Source organism: Bradysia coprophila (genome assembly GCF_014529535.1).
Source record: "Bradysia coprophila strain Holo2 chromosome X unlocalized genomic scaffold, BU_Bcop_v1 contig_117, whole genome shotgun sequence".
Classification (NCBI taxonomy): Eukaryota; Metazoa; Arthropoda; class Insecta; order Diptera; family Sciaridae; genus Bradysia; species Bradysia coprophila.
Window position 1 is genome coordinate 1853170 of NW_023503292.1, and position 6313 is coordinate 1859482.

A 6313-nucleotide genomic window follows, 5' to 3' on the forward strand; every position below is an offset into this window, starting at 1 on the left:
AACAACGGTACAAACTTTCACTTGTATATAAGTTACGAATATACTGACTTATCGTTTCAATTTGACAGACGGACAACTGATGCAGAAAATTTTTCTCCCTTTCTGATACAACTTTTGGGACGTTTTATGGCACATTCGGATAGTAAAAAAGACGAACGGAATATACTCTGCCTTAGCACGTACACGGGTATAAATAATCTTCTTCTTCTTCTTCTTTTTCAGCCTGTTTCTATCCACTGCTGGATGTAGGCCTCTCCAACTTCTTTCCATTTCGTACGATCCATTGCCATTTGCTGCCAGTTTGTACCTGCAATATTCTTAATTCCGTTTGTCCATCTCTCTGGTGGTCTACCTATAGCTCGTCTTTTATATGGTCGCCAGTTCATGATCTTTTTGGTCCAACGTTCGTCTGTCCTTCTTGCAATATGTCCCGCCCAGCTCCATTTCAGAGATGCTATTCTTTCCATGACATCAACGACCCTGGTTTGTTGTCGAATCCATTGATTCGTCATTCTGTCTCTGAGTGTTATTCCAAGCATACTCCGTTCCATGGCTCTTTGTGTCACTCTCAATTTATCTTCGGATGCTTTTGTTAAAGTTAACGTTTCCGCTCCATAAGTGAGCACTGGAAGGACACAAGTGTCGAAAACTTTGCGTTTCAGACTATTATTCATTTTGCTTTTGAAAATTAGTCTGAGTTTTCCGAACGCTGCCCATGCAAGACCAATCCTACGTCTTATTTCTGCAGTTTGGTTGTCCAGACCTAACTTCAGTTTATGTCCTAGATATACATAGCTGTCGACTCGTTCAATGACAGTGTCACCAATTTTGATTTCTCTATCGTCCCCGATGTTGGTCATGACTTTTGTTTTCGATAAGTTCATCTTGAGGCCAACTTTGCTCGCCTCTTCACTTAACTGTTGTAGCATAAGCTGAGCCTGACCTAGATTCGCTGCTATCGGTACAATGTCATCAGCGAAGCGGAGATTGCTCAGGTACTCTCCATTTATCTTTAATCCCATTTTACTCCAGTTTAACTTCCTAAAAATACTCTGCAGAATCGCCGTGAATAATTTCGGTGAAATGGTGTCACCCTGCCTTACACCTCGGCCAATTCTGAATTTCTCCGTGCTCTTATGAAGTTTTATACATGAAGTAGCATTTTTGTACACATATCGAATTGTGTTGGAGTACCTTGAGTCTACTCTACATTCGTCTAATGCGTCCAATATCGACCATGTTTCCACTGAATCGAAAGCTTTTTCGAAGTCTATGAATAGCAAGACTATGTCGATGTTGTATTCACGACACTTCTCAATAAGCGTTCTCATCACCTGCAAATGGTCGTTTGTGCTGAAACCAGATCTGAAAGCAGCTTGTTCAACAGGTTGGTAGAAGTCGAACTTGTTAGTGTTCCTCTTCGTAATGATTTTCATAAACAACTTGTAGAGTGTTGACAATAGGCTTATGGGTCGGTAATTTTCTAGCTTTGTTATGTCTCCTTTTTTATGCAGCAATGTAATTACCGCATTTTCCCAGGCTTCTGGTACTTCTTCCCATTGGAGACATTGATTAAACAAAGCCGTGATTGCCTTTAATAATGAGTCTCCACCTAGTTTAATGGCTTCCACTGGAACACCATCTTCTCCGGGAGACTTTTTGTTTTTCATCTCGGCTACTGCAGCTTTGACTTCATCAACAGTTATGTCGGGCATATCCTCCGATCCCACGTTTCTTATTATTGGTCTATCTTCGGTTTCTTCCGTTGGGCTCTGTCTTGCTGAAGAAAACAAATTCTCATAAAATTCTGTTGCAATGTTTAATATCGCATTTCGATCCGTTTGGATCGTTCCTGTTTTGTCTCGTAATTTGAAGATTTCTTTTTTGGCGTTTGTCATTTTTCTCCGTAGGACTTTCATATTGCAGTTAGCTTCAATTATGTTTTGAGCCAATTGGACATTATATTTTCTTTCATCTGATCTCCTTGCTTTGTTGATACTTTTAGACAGGTTCCGGTATTCCACCGAATCTCGTCCTCCGTTTTTTACCAACTCTGCTCTGCTTGCGATCAGGTCTAATGTTTCTCTGCTGAGTTTTGATTCTTTCCCTTGGACGGATTTGCATTTGGATTTCATGAATCCCATTATTGTATCGACGATTTTGGTATTCAATTCGTCCAATGTTTCACATTGATTGTTGACGTTATCTAATCCGGCAGTCATTTTCGTAGCAAATTCTTCATTTTGTGTGTAAAGCCGTTGTACGTCAATCCTTTCACTTTTCTGAACTAGTTGTGATCTTTGAAATCTGGTATTTAACGTGACTCTTGCACGAACCATTCGGTGATCACTACCGGTTGAAAAATTGTTTAGGACCGTAACGTTCTTAACGGTTGACTTACAGCCAGTTATGATGTAATCGATCTCATTTTTCGTTACACCATCTGCACTAGCCCAAGTCCATTTCCGTTGAGGCTTTCCTGCAAAAAATGAATTCATTTCGTACAAATTTTGTTGCTGTAAGAAGTTGAGTAAAGTATTTCCACGCTCATTTCTTTGGTCGTTGCTAAAACTACCAACAGAAACTTCGGAGTCTTCTTCTCGTTTTCCCAGCTTCGCATTGAAATCACCGATTAGATATTGGTAATGTGAAGGGTTTTCGTCCAGAGCTTTCTCGACATCTTCATAGAATCTTTCTACTTCTTCGTCATCATGGGTGGACGTGGGTGCGTAAACCTGAATTAATTTGACACTGTATCTGTTATTTATCTTCAGGCTTACGTATATCACTCGATCGGATATGCTTTTCGTGTGAATTATGCGATCCGACCACCGCTTGTTTATGAACAATCCGACACCGTGCATCAGCATCTGACTGTCACTTCCTCGGTAGAAGAATGTATGCCCTGATTGTAATTTCAGGCATTCCTCTCCAGGTTTTCTCACTTCGCTCACTCCCACAACATCCCATTTTATCTTTTCTAGCTCTTCTTCCATTTCTTGCATTTTTTGTCTTGACGACAATGTTCTGGCATTATATTGTGGCAATGTATAATTCGTTATGGCTTCGTTTGAAGGTTTTTAGCATTAAAACACCACGCTTGCTACTGCGGGTTGGTGAGTATGAAAGCTTTACTTTGCTCGCCCCCGGTAATCCTCGAGCTCTGACCCGCACATTTCTGCACGTTCCGGGACCACCGTGCCTATCAAAGTGCACAGTGCCCGACGGGGTAGTGTTACTCTTTTTGAACATTCTTTTCCATAAAGCTTTGCCCATTCTTTTGAACCTATCTGAGCAAAAGGTTATTCGTCCTTTAAAAGCTTAACCTAGTAGCTAATAAGAATTCTGGGATCGTTCTATCCTTTGGCTTCCTGATCGTGTTGTTTCACCTCAACGTTGGTCCCTTAACCCCAATTCTTTCGGCTTCCAGCTCACGATTCATTCAACCTTAAGATTGATCTATCTAATCCTATCTTATCTACTGCTAAATAATAAGACACGAAATCAACAGAAGAGAAAAAAAACTGTTAAAATAAAATAAAATTCAACCCTTATTTCAATAAAAATCAAAATTAGATTTTCATATTTTATTTTGATGACATTTTAGCACCTCGTCTCTCACACCGTTCCATTTTCCTTATAAATACGAAATACACATTCCATTCTGATGGTGATGGATGAGAATTTCATTATGAAAACAAATTATTTTCTTATTTTAATATGGCACTCCCAATCCAATTAATCTCCTTCCTCTCCACTCAGCATGCACATCTTATCGCATTCATTCCTACACATTAAATTCAACCTTTTTAGCTGGTTTTGCCGGGATGAAAATCATTTAAAATTCTCATAGACGTCATCAATTTCGCTACGGTTAGGGCATATAAACTGTCAATAATTTATAAAAGCTCTAAATGCTCTGCTGAATATCGTACGAACATAAATATATATATAAGTATAAGTCTATGTTAACCTTCGTTTTTCTTATCAGGCATCAACATCGGGCTCATGCTCATTTCAGTTTTATTATTAGAACTTAACTAACAAAAATTTTCCGAAAATTTATTTCGCCAGACAACGAAACCCATTGTGCTCTATATTATTTTTGGAAGTCTTGACGAAAATAATGTCGAACATTTTATTTCATTCGATGTCAAAAGCCAGAAAAAGAATGTGAAAGCAAAAAATAATAAAAAAAAATCAAGACTTATTAGGCTGTAATTTTATAATTACAGAAAAAGGGATTAGGTAGCAGGATTTTGCCGTCGTAAACGGGTTTTTCTTTTCATTGAGCAAACATTTGCGACATGATAAACGTTTATAATGTGGATCGAAACGTACCGAACGTATGCAACGGTATATTTTGTTGGATAACGGATTCGCTCTACACTTTTTAAATAACAATCCATAAACTTTATCGTAACGAAAGTTTTTCTTTAGTTTTTCAACAAAAAAAATCTGTTCATACCTGTACGTATCTTAATTGAATATAACTTCCGTGACACCAAGACTTTTTTTTAAACATATTTATAGACATTTAAACGTATTATAGTATGATCATATTTTATCACTTGCTTAAAAAATATCGTCCAAAGAATTTCTGTTACACTCAATTTCTAAAGAATAAAGAAAAAAAAACGTGCAACGAGTTATTTCCGATGTTGGTTAAGATTACGTGTTGAAGTTATATCCGGTAATTTTCAAACGCCATAACATCAACATCACCGAACCGAAATTACATAATTTTATGAATAGCCATCAAGTATCATTAAAACGTTCAAAATGTGGATATCCGAAACTGACACAGTTATTAAATCACTCAGCAGGATATTTTCTCTTGACAAAACGCTGGGTTTGCAATCACATGCGTTATATCTCCACAAAGTTCAATGTTATTTTAATATTAAGGCATTATGGTGATGGAAAATTTCGCAGTTGCCTTGGACGAATCGACCTATCACCACAGCAAATGATCTAATAGTTTTATCAACGTACTCCAAGAACAGGCAAAAGAAGATAATTTGAGGAGAGATATGCATGAACCGAAAAAATGTTATTTGTGAAATCACTTGCCAAATGTCTTTTGCATAACCAGGCCCGTAGCTAGGGGGGGGGCATCGCCCCCCCCTGACGATTCTCTTGCCCCCCTGGGATTTTAAAAGAAAATAAAAATTTTACACTGACTAAGCAAAATAAGAACGTGAAAAACCTCTGACTTTCAAATTTTGTTGAAAAAAAAATCTTTGCTCGCTTCGCTCGCACATAACCAACTCTTATCATTTTGCTTGCAAGAGTAAGAAATTCAATTACTAACAATTAGTACTGCTATTCCCATGTTATCTTGTCGGTTTTGTTTTTGTATATAACTTCTTTAAAGAATCCAAAGTAAGTCTATGAACGGAACCGAAATTACACAGCTTTGAAATTGCTGACAAGTGGAAATTTTTTATTGAATGTTGCTGGAATGAGATTCAATGTCAAACACGACACCCCATTTTGAAGCATGAGAATATTTCGACTTCAAAATTTCGCCTGATGCGCATCGGGGTACACTGGTGGGAAGAGTGCGGGATCACGGGATCATCTCTACCGGAAAGAGATTTTTAGAAAAGTTAATGTACGCGAATCAAACCCTTTTTCAGTATTTCTAAATGTTGATGATCGCGAAGTTCCTAAAAGTTCCCGTTGGGAATGCAATTTTGTGTACCTTTGTAAACCTCGGTTTCAGTTTCAATTGAAATCTTCTGAAGATATGGCAACCTCGGTGTCACTATCCGAGAATGAACACTTTCGGAACAAAGAGCACAGGACAGCGAACGTCATGAAACTTTGGGGTGTCCTTCAAGCATTATGAATGTTAACTGAGTGAGGCCAAACTTTCGCCTGCGTCGTAATTTTATTTTGATGCAGTGTTTTAGTACAAAATCTCAAAAAACGTAAAAACTTCCATCTATTGAAAGTAACCATTTGAAACTATTTGTGTTTCCGTTACTTGAGATAGAGAGAAAAGAAAAGTAAATCCATTCGATTCTAGTCTGTCGTAGAAAAATATTTATATAAGGCGTGATCTTTTTGTTCTAATATGATTAATAAATTAAATTGAATTGAATTGAATTTGAAAATATCTTACTCTTGCAAAGCAGATGCTTCTTTAACTCTTAGTAAAAATAAGATTTTAGAAAGCGTAAGAGTTTTGTGTTAAAACACGATTTTAATAAAGAATACGCAAAAGAAACACACGATCCCGGGGAGAAAACATTATTTCCACCAGCGTCGTAGCACTGCTTTCTAAATGACTGTATTTAAATAGATA